The following is a 15,512-nucleotide window of genomic DNA, read 5'->3' on the forward strand; positions in this document are numbered from 1 at the left end:
ATTCTTTGCAGTGTCCATGGTGCTGAAAATATTTTGACTCATTTTGCTTTTAATCTTACCCTTTGTTTCAGTTACTTTCTCCTTGCTGAGATACTATCAGACATCCATATGTTAAAGGAGGAACAATTTATTTTACCTCAAAATCTGTAGAGGTTTCAGTCCCTAGTTACCTGGCACAAAGGGAGGGTAGAATAGTAGAGAGGTGTGGCAGAGGGGAAACAGCAAACCTCCCTTTCTTCTTTCCTTCTATGTTCCATGTAGGCAACAAGCCTGTTGGTGCGACTGACACCCAAAATGTGCCTTCCCATTATCCACACCCAAAAGTACCCTAAAGCAATTAATAGATTAATTTAGTTATCACACTTTGTTAGTCCATACTCATACACCCTAGATTCTGCTACCCCTGAAAAACTCCACCTACGGGCACATGAGGCTTTGGGGCAACAAGCCATAACATACTTTTTGGTAATTATTTGAATTCTAACTAGAATTACCTCAGTAGTATCATAGTTCTATAACATTAGCATCATCTCCTTGGTGCTGGAAAAAGTAGGGGGTCAGCTTTTGATGGTAGAAAGACTTTGGAAAGTGGTTGCTTGTCAGTTAAATAACAAACCACCTCTCATCCCTCTATAATTGAATCACATTTTATGTATTTTATATATTTACATGAGAATAATGATTCCAGTTTCTCAATTCAGTTTGTCAAATAGGTTTCTCAATCCAGTTTCTCAATTCAGTTTGTCAAACTATTCTGCCTGAGAACCTTTCATCTGCAGTCACTTTCTAGGCCAAAGTAGCTTTGTTCAGTGTGAGGAACAATAACTTTTCTGAAAGTAATAAAGAATGTTGCACTCTGTTATACAGGTGAATGGGGAGTATGCAAATGGACAAATAAGTAAATACAAAGGGTATCCTAAAATTATGTGTGTTAAATTCCTCTCATTTTGTTTTGAAATCCTCTATCATTTTCATTGTTTCTGCTTTGTTCTGTTTTTGTATATGTTGTTGTGCTTCTGTTGTTTTTTTTTTTTTAATTCTCTTTAAAATAAAAAAAAGAAATTATGTGTGAACTTTCTAGAGGTCAGAGCCAATGTCTGAGACATCACTATGTCTTTAATAATTGAGATTGCCGGTATATCCTGGCACATAAATTCTTATGCAATTGAAGTGACTACTTGTCTGACTTTCAAGGCTCAATCTTTTTTTTTTTTTTTTTTCTGGTACCGGGGATCAAACTCACGACCTTGTGCTTGCCGGGCGGGCGCTGTGCCACTGAGCTAAATACCCAGCCCCTTCAAGGCTCAATCTTAAAGCTAATGCATTTATCTTCATCAACAGTCTTCTTCACATGGAGATTTGGGTGATGAATTTCTATTAGTATGCCAAATTTCTCAAAAAGAACAGTAATCAAATTGTACTTTGGATAATTGAATACAGTGGTTGGAGCTCCAGATGAAATGGATCGCTCTGGTCAGTGGTAGTCACCTTGGAATCTCTTCTTTCATCTCAGAATAGCTATGCCCTTCATTCATTTGTTGAAAGTGGAAATACGGAGTTCCAAATCAGGTTTAATATTCCCTTTATGGACTTTCTAATATTTCTTTCTTCGTTTATGATGAGAATAGTGTATGGAGAAGGATAAGCAATGAATTCCCAAAGAAAGAGATGTTGGCTTATAAGGATTAAATGTACTTCTTCCAGTCCCTGCACTGTCAAAACATTATAAAAGTATACACAATTCTGTGGTGAATAGATTGCTACCAAAATAGTTGGATATTTTATTAGTGGAGAATATGAGCAAAATAACAGAATATTCATGAAAAATAAATATTTTATTTTTATGTCTTTCTAATTATTCTTTAACCTATCAGTATTCAGGGCCTAAGAATATAGAAAAATCTCTCTAAAATGTTGTAAAGCAATTCATGGTTTAATGTTAATAAAATGGAATAATTTTGCTGAGAGTTACCTCTCATTCTAATGTATATAAGTGAAAGTTTATCAGTTAAATTATTATCATTTATCTTTTCCTGACTTCTAGTTTGTGACATGCATTTAGTGTACTGTATTTTTCTCTCCTTATTTATAACACAATTTTCTTTTACAAATAGTACTATTGGTTGGTACAAAGGAGATAGAATATTTAACATAATGGTAAATCTTGATATGAAGCATTAAAATCTATTACATAATTTGGGAGACTTTTAAGCTTTGTAAAAAGCCTGATGAAATATATAATAACCTAGGATAGAATTGACAGTAAATTAAATCTAATCAGTTAATGCGGATTTTATATATTAGTTCATCCTACTGAACTGTGGAAATAAGCTTTGAAACTGTTTAGTAAAAATGTAGCAAGTTCCATTACAAATAATCCAAGGTTCAAGTATAGACTTTAAAATACATCAAATTCTCCCTTACAGTTGCTCTAAAATGAAAATACTTGTATTGGGGTAGAACATTGGAAGTTAAATGGAATAATTTTAAAGCCATTTTTATTTTCTTTTAATTAATAACTGTATAGCAACAAAAATAATGTTTCTTTAACCTCTGAGCTAGAAGTATAGAATGCTTGCTTTCTGAGTTTTAATACAAAATTGGCTTTTTGATAAGAAACTCTTTAACAGAATAAATTAAAATTATCATTTTTCTTTTTCCTTTTTCTTCCTCTTCTCTTCTCCCTCCTTATTTATTTATTATTTTCCTATTATATTTCAGGACTTATGTCTCCTGGCACTAATTTAATGCCACAATTTAATTTTTAAATGGTTCATATGCCATTTGTTAAGAAATGTAGATTTTTTTAGAAAAAAACAGAATCAAAAGCAAATTAGGTACCTAATGTTTAGGTACCAAATTAGGTACCTAAATTAGGTACCAAATTAGGTACCTAAGTTTTCATGAAACTTCTTTCCTAAGTCAAACTCCATTACAAAACAAAATGTCTATAAGTTGTATTGTAAGAGCTAAATCTTTTCATTGGCAAGTTATGGATCTAGAGGAATAATTATGTCAGTTATTAAGGAAACTATGAATGAGGCTTTGGTCTGTTATTCAACTTGCCTATGTGTGTGTGCATGCTTGTGTGGTGAGAGTGAGTGTGTGTGTGATTGTATTCGAATTTTTGTCTCATTGTGTTTCTAACCAACCTGTATTTCATGTATCTTTTCATGGTAATTATTACTAAACTTCTAAAGTAGATTACTTTAAAACTGGAAAAACTAAGGGATCTTATTTTTCTCAAGGGAGTTCATTCACTGATTTGGTATTTTTAAAAAGTTTGTTGATATATGTATTTTCCAAGTTATTTTATCTACTTTATATGTTTACCATTATAGTAAATCCTTAATATTTAGAAACATCTTTTATTTGTTTTAAAGAGAATAAAAAACAATGAAAAATATATTAGAGACAATATAGAACTTCAAAAAAAACAAGATAGCTGGAATTCAACAATGGTTGTTACACTGCATATTGTTGTCTTCACAGTAGTTGTTCAGGTTACAAGCATATAAAATTTGTCAAAGAAAAAAGAATTAAGCATTAACTGTTCCTTTCAGTAAACCAGAAATTAATAGTACAATTATCTTAGCTATTGTGTGTATAATATAATAATATATGAAATAAATAAAGAGTATGCATAGATAGATAGATAGGTAGATAGATATAGATATAGATGAAAGACTTAGAGAAGTCTTCTTTCCTTTTTCCTTTCCCCCATTCCAGTTTTTTTAGAAACAGATTAAGAACTCTTAAAAAATATTGCAGGAACATTCAGGAATAAAGCTAAAGCAACCATTAGAGGCTACCACTACATTTTTTTTTTTTTTTTTGATGCAGTAATCAAACTCATGACTTTATGCTTTCCAGGCAGGTGCTCTGCCACTGAGCTATATCCCCAGCCCTAGAGCCTACCATTAATTTTGAAATAAGAATGGCACGGAAATGACATAATTTTAAAGTATCAAAATATTCCTGTTTTCACTGTGAATTTCTGACTATGTGCTTCATGCATTTATGGGGGAGACAGGGAAGTAAATGTACCGGCTAAAATGTGACCCACTTGACAGTACTGAGCACAGAACTGCAGTTTCTAAAACTAGAGATTATAGGTAGATGATCCTAGAAAGTATGTCCAAATAGTACAAGAGAACCATGTATGAAACAGCAATCCATTTGGATATATCAGCATACTATTTTTAAGCATTTGAAACAATGCAAGAATTTTTATGAAACATATTTAATTTTTAGTTTTAAAAATGAAATATAAAGGCCTCAGAAATTTAAAATTTAATGGGGGAGATTAACTGTAAAAGTTAGGTTTCAGGAGAGGGACACCACCCCCCGTGGCTTATAGAGTCAGTGGCATAGAAACTGTAAATAGTGCTTAGGGTTCCCTCTGAGGGTAATTGTCAAGAATGCAGTCTGCCTCTCAGTTTGAATGTCTGGTCCTTTCTTGAGCAGAACACTGAACCCTCAGCTCCAAAATTTCATTTTAAGGGCACCTGAAAGGTGCTGAAATGATTATCTTCTTAGGAGCAGCCCTTTATCAATCTCTAAGAAAGTTTTAGCGTGAATCACAGAAGGCCTTGATTCCTTGTTCTAATATTAATATAGAAACAGATTTTAAATACTTTTACTTGCAGTGCTTAAGAATATTTAAACTATAAAAAATATATTAGTCTATGATTCCAATCTGAAATTTGTAATATGAATGTTAGAACTCTGTTAGTTGAGTCCTAACTAGCTTGTAAATTTGTCAGAAAATGTCATTTCTAAATTTTGTATTTATTTTTAACAATAATTTGATTACTCAATTCTACCAGTGAAACTTTTGAAAAATCCGTTTTAATTGTATAAATGCAGTTTAAAATCTTTAAAGATGTTTAAATTTATAATGAAAACACATATTGGTGAAAGCACAAAATGATACTTTTAAGAAAGATAGATTGATCTGGAAATAGGGTAATCTGATTCATTTCTTAAGAATTTAATAAAAAAGTTAAGTTTGAGAGATTACAATTTTTAAAACTATTATAGCATAAATAAGTCTCCAGGAATCAATGTCTGTTGTTTGAAACATTTTTTTGGTAACGAGGCTCAAACTCAGGCCTTTTAAGTACAAAGCAATTGCCCTACAGTTAGCTACACACTAAAACTACTCTTGAGAATGCCATAAATACTGTACATACATAACTGAGAAAGCTTCTGGTAGTTTCAACAATTAGTATTCAGTTAAGTTGAATGATAGTGTCATGCAAAAGGCCTTATTTCTCTATAAATATGAATAAAAGACTCCCTATATTTAATCACAGTAGGAAAGAATCAGAATGTATGGATTACGATGCAAAAACTTCTAATCAGTTCCAAGCTCTTAGGAGACCATAAGTTGAAACTGAGGACGGCTAAAATTCAGAGCTGTGTTTCACTTCAAAACAAAACATGACAGGCACAGGAAAGTCTTGGAGGCTTTTTCCCATGAAATACTTAGAGCAAATTGGTGTATGATTGTACATTTGATGAGAAGCTGTTTTAAATATATGCTTATGTGTTAATAGTTTAATATAATTAAATGTATTACTATCTTTTAATATGTTGATCATCATTAAAACTATCTCATTTTCATAGTTACTGTCAGGAAGAAAAGTGGGGTATCTTTAGGTTAGATATTTCATATATCATTCTCTTAAAAAATTAACCATATGGTATGATTATAAGTATTTTTCTGAAAATAATTATTATATATAAATCATTAGACACATTCATGCATTGACTTCTTTGTTCTTGGTTTTCTTTTTGCTTTTTTCCGGTACCAGGAATTGAACTCATGACTTTGCTCTTGGCAGGCAGGCGCTGTACCGCTGAGCTAAATCCCCAGCCCCATGACTTCTTGATTTGTCAATGTACTAAATTTTCTCTGTGGCGTGAATTGATTAGATGGCATCTGACAGATAAATTATAATGAGAAAAACATAAATCTTTGGATTTTTATTACAATGGTCAACAGAGCTCTTATCTGGTAGGAGACAGTTGTTTCTCATATCTGTTGATGTGCAGTTGAATGAAACAATTATGGCTTACTTCCTAATGAATATATATTAAATACTCTAGTATTTAATATATGCTCTAGTACGTCCCCCAGGATTAAGCCTTATCAATATCCATACACTGGGTAGAATTTCCTCAGTTTCCTATAAAATCAGTTTCTGTCCCCTGCCCCCCTACTTGCTCTGTCTTTTGAATTATAATTTGGAATGGAACCATTAGCCAATAACTAAGGACTTTATAACAGATAACTTTAAAAATTGTCAGATCTACTGTAAAGATGCTGTTTTGATCTGTGCTTCTAGGCTCACCGTGTCCCTTTTATGAGTTGTCTTCAGAAAAAATGGTTAGCTGCTCTCTGCACTTAGTGTCGGAAGCAGCTGGGAATATTTTGGGTAGTTCATGTTTTTTCTCTTACTGATGTTTGCTTTGTTCACTGATTAGCTTTCTTATTCTCAGCTGAAGTCAAAATACTGAGTTCTGTGGTACACCTGATACTGCTATTACATCTGGCTCCATCTTAATTTCCTAATTGTTTTTTGATACATTTATTCATATTTCTCAGCCCTGTATTTTAGTACACATCTAATTGGAAGTCATATTGCATCCATTTTGGAAAAGATGAAAGAGTTTAGTGATTGTCAGGCCAACGATGTTCTAGAAGCACTTAAGTAAGCCTTGCTGGATGTAGTGTTCTAGAGTAAGACGTCTGTGTGGAGCCTGACTCTACACTGCTCTGGCTTTGATTTCAGTCTCTGTTTCATAATCAGGTGATTTTGAATCAAATAATTTGACCTCAAATTTATATTTAATTGATTGCATAAAAGAAATTAAAATATCTAGACTTGTGATCTAATGTGAAGAATGTTTAAAGATTGCTTTTACAGGGTGCCTTCATGGTACCTTAGTAGAATACAGACTTAAGATGATCTTAAAATAAATAGTTCAAACTCAGGGGCAGCTTTGAGAGTTTAATGGGACACTGTTATTATTTGCACTAGCACAACTGACAAAATAAGTTCCTTCCTCAGAGAAAGTTTAAGTTTATGGCCTCTTCTACATAAGAAACTATGTATGACTTATACATTCGCTTATGCTATTAGGGATCACTCTATCTGTTCATCTTTTGTTTTTTTTTCAGATAATAGTAAAGAACAAACAAATACCCTTGGTGGCAGGTTTGTATTGATTCTTACTTTTTCATGAATTTCCTTTGGCAAAATCTGCAGCAACATTTCAAACACAAGGTTGGAGTTCAGACTAAAACTCTAGTTAATGGTCGAGAACTTGGAGGCAGAAACCTAAGCCGAGAAAATTTAGGATAACACCTTATCCAAAACTAGGGATTATTTTTCAGAAGCCCATTTACTAGAATTAGGGCATGAGGTTAAATGCAAAAGATAGTACCAAGGTCAGGTCTGGCTTTAGTGGCACTAGGTGAAGCCTGTAAGGGGGGATAAAAGGACCCTGAGTGGGTCGAGCTGGATGCCCAGGCTAGAAAGCTGCCTTGATAAATCAGAGCGCTGTCGCAACAATTGATTTTACCAACCTCGGTGACCTTGTGTGTGTTATTTAAACTGTATCACCCCTCTTTCTAAAGTGTATAATGTGGATAATGAGACCAGTTTCACAGATTGCCTCATAGATTTGAAAACGACTTAGACAGTGTCTGATGCCTGGTAAGCTCTCATATGAACCGTAACCATCCTCGTGTCCCAGCAGCCTGTCTGTATTCTGCAGGCTGATCCAGCATGTGCCACTATTAAAAAGCACACATGAGAAGAGTCTCCCAGTTTGCAAGTAACGTAAATTTGGTGGGGATGGTCACAACTGACAGTTTCTCTGAGAGCCCTGTCTTCACCCTTTGTGTTTCCTGCTGCTTGTGGTCCAGTGGGCGGCAACAGATGACAAAACAAGCGAAGATGCGGTATCAATAATTCATGCTCTTCCTCCCAGGTCACCAGATTCTGAGTGTGTAGATACTCTGGCAATTTTGGGACCGTGTGTCTGGGTTAGAACTCTGTATCTGTTAATAATTAATTAACTAGCGGAAGTCTCTAGAAGCCATGAATACTGATGTCCTTAATTCCTCCCCAGCTTCAATTTTTTCTTCTGCAAACAGTAATTAAAGTAAACTCTATTTGAGTTTTTGTCATGCCTAAGAAGGCTATCATTTTCCAGATGTGGAAAATATATTTTCCTAGGGCATTCTGCTATGTGTCTATATCTTGGCTGAATTTGTAACTGAACCTAAGTGTCAAGAATGTCACAGGTTGGCATAATTCATATCTAAAAGGTAAACTAAAGGAGATATAGAAATTACTTTTCATTGTAAGAAGACATATCCAGTAGAAATAAAAGGTTCTCAAAACAATTTTTTGCAGTACAAACCCCCCAAATCCCGTGTGCTTTCTTACTGTGGTTGTCCGCAAGTTCAACTCTATCACTCCAGTGACCTGTACCGCTAACAGTATCAATAGGCCCCTGAAGGCTCTAACCAGTGCCATCCTTTGTTGTGGAGAATTGTTTCTTCATAGGTGAAAAGCTCAGCAACTCCATCCAGACTTATCTCAGATCCTAAAAGCCCTCTGAATGTGTGCTGCTGGCCCCATTTGCCGGTCCCCCTTGCATCATTGGAGCATATCCCTGGAACACAAATCACTATTAGGAAGCACATGTCTCCCAGCTCAGTCAGTCCTTGTCTCTCAGAAAATGCATCCACTTTGGGCAGCTTCTCATGAAGCTTGCTTTTTGTACAATCATGAATTTTAAAGTTTATTTTATTGTTGTTCTCTATTGTAGTTTCTTTGAAACATTGAGCTTGCATCCAAATGGACGAAAACCCCAGGCCTTACTTGTGGAAGGCCTTCCTGAGGGCGTTGGTCCCTTTGTTCAGCAAGCACCCCACCTAAATTTGCATCTTACCTCCTTTCCAAAACCTACCTTGGCACTTTTCCTTTTTTATAGAGAAGGAATATTAATGCACCTGAAAGTGCTATGCAGATGTTAGTTGCTGTTGCCAATTTTTATCTTGGCTGTACAACACTGCCACGTAAAACATTTGTCAAAAGTTAATTTGTACATGTTCGTTGATTAATGAATGTTATTTTTATCCTCCTAATATTGTTCTTGATTCATGTGTTTTCATACATATTGATCAGTGATTCATCCATAGAGCTCTTATCTCCATGACTAAGCTATAAATACTCTGAGATTAGGATAGAGACCAGATTTTTCTCTCTCACTGTAGCAACATTTAAAAAGTTTCCTTTTTGTATGTTTTCTAAAGTTTTGGCTGGTGGAAGATTGCAAGTCTGTGGGGCACTGCAGTCTCTTGGGGTGACATCCCACTTTTGGCCATGTTCCTTCGGTGTTCTTTTACCAATGGACCTTGACCTAAAATCCCCTCAGTATGGCTCCATGGTTTATTAGTTGCTCTTGGCTACTGTGGTTTCAATTGTAGAGAGGACGCTGAGAAACTCAGAACACAGTTTAATCTTTCTCCCACCCCTCCCTAGAGTAAAGTTTGGGATGCTCTGGAACAGAGATGTGTCTGGATGTTACTGAGAAACTGAGTATGTTGGGCGTAGGTTATTGGCTTGTGAAAGTGGCTTCCAATGATTAGCATCTCTTTTGGTGTAGTGAAACTGAGCCTTAAACATGGTACCTATTTAAACTACCCTGGGACATGGATTAGGTTAATGAGAAGATGCTGTTTGAACATTGTATTCTAGAACTTAACTAAGGGAATAACAGAGAATTAGTTCCATATGATCACTATTCATCTAATATGAAGAAGAGGAGTAATCAAGAAGCAGAAATTATTCAAAAACTTTGATGAGGCACCTTGCCAGTTCCAACAGAACACTGATTTCAGAACCTCGGTGATTTTGCACAATGTAAATGTAATACCATTCACGTACCAGATACATAGTAGCACATAGTAGCCTCACAAAATCCTGTGTGTCCTCTATATCTTTGCAGATTATAAAATATTTATTTTATTTACTTTTCCCTGGTTATTATAAATTTACTTAGCTAATTTTGATCAGTCATGATTATTAGTTTTCCTAGTGGTTGTTTATGTTCTGATTTTTAATAGGAGCTGACAGTTAATGGAGTTGGGTGAGGGTTATATGTGTCTGCCTTCATAATCTTGCTTCTACAGACACAAGTATCACTTGGAAGAAATTTTACTATAAGTACAAATGTTTATTAGATGGACAGTATGAAATCAGTCTTACACCATGCTGAGTAAATGATAACAATCAGCACTGTGTTCTTTAAAGAGCATCACTTTCTTCACTGCTTGTTGGTCATATAAAAATTGATGGTATTTATTTTACCTTTATTTTTGTCACTCACACTTTTTTATTCCATTCTTTAAACACATTTTATTGAAAAGATTATTTGACATGGACAATTAAAATAATTGACTTTAGTACTATTTATCTAATGGTCAAAGAGATTTGAGATCTTTTTTCTGATCATCTTTGAATGCTCGTTCCCCAGAAAGAAGGTGACTGAGTTTGACATTATGACCCGAAGAAACATTTGGGTTCTAATTTTCATTTCTGCCCTACTACAATATAGGCTCTTCCTTCCGAACTGCATAAGAAGCTCTTTGGGGATCTTGGTTAATTTCAGTTTAGAAGCACATTAATAAGATTACTCTAAACATTTAGACAATGTTTACCTCCTGGAAAACAATCACTCTCTTGCAGATACTCTTCTCTTGTCTTCACTGAAGGGCCTGGTTAATTTCCCTGTCCTCTTTCAAGTAACACATAGAAAGTGAGTATATGTGTGTGCATTTCTGTGTGTGTGCATTCCTTTGTGTGTGATTGTATATACTCCCAAGAAGTAGATTTTCCCCAAGTTCATTTATCTTCTGAAATCAAATCAGAGAAGATGAAACTCTTGTCTTAACTAGTCTTACCTTTAGGAAAACTAGTAGGACCAGAAACTTTAAAAATATGCCAATACAGGATGGATACTTCTGGTCAGGTCTACTGTCCACTCTGAACAAGGGACTCTGATTGTCAGGTCTTTACTCATTCAACTCCACTATACTTTGTCTTAATATTGTCAGAATTCCAACTGACCATAGCAACACCAACCTCCTAAGACTTATCCTTGTTGAATAGAGGAAAAGAAGAAAGAATTCTTTAGTAAGTTTTACGCTGAAAAGGGGAGCTATAGATAAAACTGCATCATATTTGCCTTTTGAGTCATTTTGATTGTTAATAGCATGTCCTTCCATCCACTTATAATGTGTCCCAGTATGGAGGATGAATCATAGCGTCCCCTTTGCCATAGGAAGTGATGATTTCATCCTGGAGTCAACTGTCTCACTTGAGCAAGCAGTGTGCACCTGTCTCACTTGACCAAGCAGTGTGCACCCTGCCATGCCCTGTCACTCACAACTCCCAGCACTTGCTAGGGCCAGTCCTCCACTGGCTCGTCCTTGTACCCCCCACACTCCTTGTCCTTCAGAAAGCAAAAAGTTCTATTTTGGGGGTTCTCAACGACCTTATGGCAAGGGATTACAAAGAATTGAGAAGTTAACAAATTATTAACTATGAGTACATCTAAAGTATAGTAGAAGTCTCACACTGTTATGTGATAACCTTTAGTGAAATGTGAACAATGCTAGCTTTTCATTTGGACTAAAAGAAGACATGGAGTGTTTGCTCTGAAATAAATGCTGTTCTGAGTTCTTTTTAAATATTACTTCATTTAAATCTTGTAATACATTTCAAGTGTAGGTAAAATTATGTGCTATTATTTTATTTTTCAGATTAAGAAACAAACAAAACTCAGGGATGAACCAGTTTATATACTTAAAAAGGACTCAAAGCTGAGATGAATCCCAGAAGATCAGGTTCAGGAGTTCATGTCCTATTACCTAGGAATTTAAAGTTAAATCTGCACTCTAAAGTCAGGAACAAGACAAGGATACCCACTATCACAACTCCTCTTCACTATAGTTCTAGAAACATTAGCCAGAGTAATTAGACAAGAGAAACAAATAAAAGGAATAAGGACAGAAATGGAAGAAGTTAAATTATCATTGTTTGTAAATGACATGACCTGATACTCAACATAGAAGACCCCAAAAATTCCACCAAAGACTCCTAGATTTAATAGCCAAATTCAACAGTATAGCAGGATACAAATATCAGCAGTCAAAAACCAATAGCATTTCTGTACTCAAATAACAAACTCACTGAGAAAGAGAGATTATGGAAACAACATCTTTCACGGTAGCATCAAGATGAATGAAATATTTATGAATCAATCTGACAAAGGAACTGAAAGACATACATTGAAAAGGTCAGGGGTCTGATAAAGAAGATAGAAGAAGATAACAGAAAATGGAAAGATATCCCTTGTGCTTGGATAGGAAGAATCAATAGAGTGAAAATGATCGTACTTCCTTACACATACATATTGTAATAGCAGTCAAAATGCCAATAGCATATCTCAAAAAACTAGACAAAACAGCCCTAAAATTGCCAAGTAATTACAAGAGACATAGAATAGCAACAGCAATTCTGGGCAGCAAGGGCAAGGCACGTGTTCTGGCTACTTTTCTCTTTCTGCTGACAAAAAACCTCACAACCAAAATTAAGGAAGGGAAGGTTTATTTAGCTGACAGTTCAGTTTGTGGAGGTTTCAGTCCATACTCAGATGGCGCCATGGCAGGGTGGCATGGCACAGGGTCAACAGTTCAAGGCAGAAGAAGACAGAAAAAACAACAAGAGCAAAAGGTGGGGGAGAACAAGCTTCTTTTCCCTCCCTTATATTGTATGCAGGCTCTCCACCCTGGGGTGGGTCCTTTACACCCACACCATCTCCTTGCCCTCCTCTTGCACAGGCTCAGCATGTTTACAAAGTGAGGACCCTGGCACCCTGGTGAGTTAAACTGCTAAACTTCTCAAGTTGAAACAGTGGATCAATCATTACAGCAGGGGAAATTACAGTTCTATATTTGAAATTATACTACAAAGCTACTATGATAAAAACAGCATGGTACTGGCCAAAAAAAGTAAAAAGAACAGTCCCTAAGATCAGTGGAACAGAACAGAAGATCCAGAAACAACTTTAAGTACACACAGCTACTTTATCTTTGACAAAGGGCCAGATATCTTCACTGGAAGAAAATAGCCCTTTCAATAGATGGTGCTGGGAAATTGGCTTTCCACATGCCAAAGATTAAAACTAGATCCATGTCTTTCTTCATGCACTAAACTAAAATTGAACTGCATCAAGGATCTAAATATTAAAACAGAAACACTGTGCTGGAAGATAAAACTATTGAAGACATAGGTGTAGGCAAAGACTGTCAACAAAACCCTGATTGCACAGGAAATGTCACAAAGTATCAACAATTGGGATGATATAAAATTAAAAAGCAACCACTGGCAGAGTGAAGAGAGAAGCCACAGAGTGGGGAAATATTTTATCAGCTACTACTCTGACAAAGTACTAATATCTAGATAAAAGAGTATCAGAACCCTCAAGTTCAAAGACTCAATCAAAAAATGTGCAACTGAAATGAATAGACATTTCTTAGATAAAGAAGTACAAACAAAATAAATACATGCAAAAATGTTCAACATTACTGGTCATTTGAGAAATGCAAATTAAAGCAACTTTGAGATTCCATCTCACTCTAGAAAGACTGGGTAATGTCAAGAAATCAGTAACAAATACTGTTGGGGCTGTGGGGAAAAAGTATTCTTTGTGCATTGCTGGTGGAAGTGTAAACTGGCAGAACCACTGTGGAAATCAGTGTGGTGATGCCTCAAAAATTAAAACTTGATGTTTCATTTGACCCAGTTATTCCCCTTCTTGGTACATTCTTAAGTTAAAAGTGTCATACCACAGTGATATATGCATGTCCATGTTTATAGCAGCACAATAGCTCAATCTTGGAAACAGACTATATGCCTATCAAAAGATGAATGGATAAAGAAAATGCATTTGTATACAGTGGAGTATTACTCTGCCATAAAAAGATAAATTTGAGTCATTTGTAGAAAAGTTGATGTATCATAACCTTAAATGAAATTAATCACAAGTTTATATATTGCATTCTTTTGTGTGAGAAACCCAAAGTTCAAATAAGGAACATACTAGAGGATAGATATTGGGAAGTAGGAAGATCATGTTTAAATGGGATAGGGAACAAGGGAGGGAGGAGGAAGGTGAGAAAGAAAGAAATGGGAAGAAAAGAAAATGAAGAAAAACATGGAAACAAAGTTTTTGTAAGTGGGGAGGGGAAGAGAGCTTGAAGGGAGGGGAGAGAAATAGGAAAAAAGAATTAAGATATATTATACACAGCTACCAATTGCCTGTGATGAATGCAATCTATATATTTGACAAGTATGTACTAATAAAAAATCTAAAAAATATAAAGTGTTATCTGCCTCAGTAGAGGAACTCCTAAAATCCAATTTCTTCTCCACTTCTAGTCACCCAGGAACCTGTTGATCAAAAACTCTCAGGGTGTACCCTATAGCAAAGTACTGGTGATCCTGAGCCCCGCTATTTGAGAATTTCATGCCCTCCGCTCTTAGACTTTCTCTCTGCTTCATCTTTCAATTCTTTGTTAAAAAATATGTATCAAGAGCTAGATTACAAAGTCTGAAAATACAATAAAGTGTCAAAGCAGGAAGCAATAATGATAATTTTGGGGGCCACTATAATTTACTTGGATTTACACGATATAGTGTGAATATTTTGTAATCTTTGACACTAATTATTTCCCAGCCTTTCTAATATGTTATTTGTAGGGATTATTGTTATTAGAAAACTTAAGATTTCAAGGATTTAAAAAACTGACATGTAACATATATTTTATTACATTTTATTTACATTAAAAACTATAAGAACAGATAAAAATTCACTTAGATTTTTATTTTATTTACATTATGAATTTAATTTTCACACTTCATTCTTTAGCCTCCATAGAATTAGTTTTATCTTGTTATTTGATGTTAAGTCTAATTTTATAAAAATAAAAGAAGTCCAGTAGTTATATTAAATCAGTGTTGTTGATTTACTAATCTTTTTGTTCCTTTTAATTCTTTAAAAAAAGACTAGCAAAAACCTAAATATGATTCAATAAATACTTGATGAATGGCTGTTAATCATTAGACCTCCTTGAATATTAGAAGTTTTCCTGGCTTTTTAATGAGAGTTTCACTTCCTGGACCCATACTTTCACTTTGTAAATCCAAAGGTGGAGGGTTTTGCTTGCCTTGGTTATGTAAACCTCTTGTTTCACAGAGAAAATCCTATTTGTTTTCCATTCTAATTATAATGCCTTTTCAGTAAGATGGTAGCTGTGAGAGTCAGTTTTTCTTGGAGTATTTCTTTGAAAAAATCTTAATCACCTGTGAGTTTAACTGGGGGGAACATAGGCCGTGATATCTGCATCCTGGTCTGCAGTTCAT

The 15,512-nt window shown here is 34.9% G+C and overlaps 1 protein-coding gene across 1 annotated transcript in view; it reads left to right on the forward strand.

The window, feature by feature from the left end:
* The window catches only part of Unc5d (unc-5 netrin receptor D), a 380,937-nt gene that overhangs the window by 25,409 nt on the left and 340,016 nt on the right, over positions 1–15,512 (forward strand). The window lies entirely within an intron of this gene.

The sequence above is a fragment of the Chinchilla lanigera genome, unplaced genomic scaffold (genome assembly GCF_000276665.1).
Source record: "Chinchilla lanigera isolate Chin_1 unplaced genomic scaffold, ChiLan1.0 scaffold00062, whole genome shotgun sequence".
Taxonomy (NCBI): Eukaryota; Metazoa; Chordata; class Mammalia; order Rodentia; family Chinchillidae; genus Chinchilla; species Chinchilla lanigera.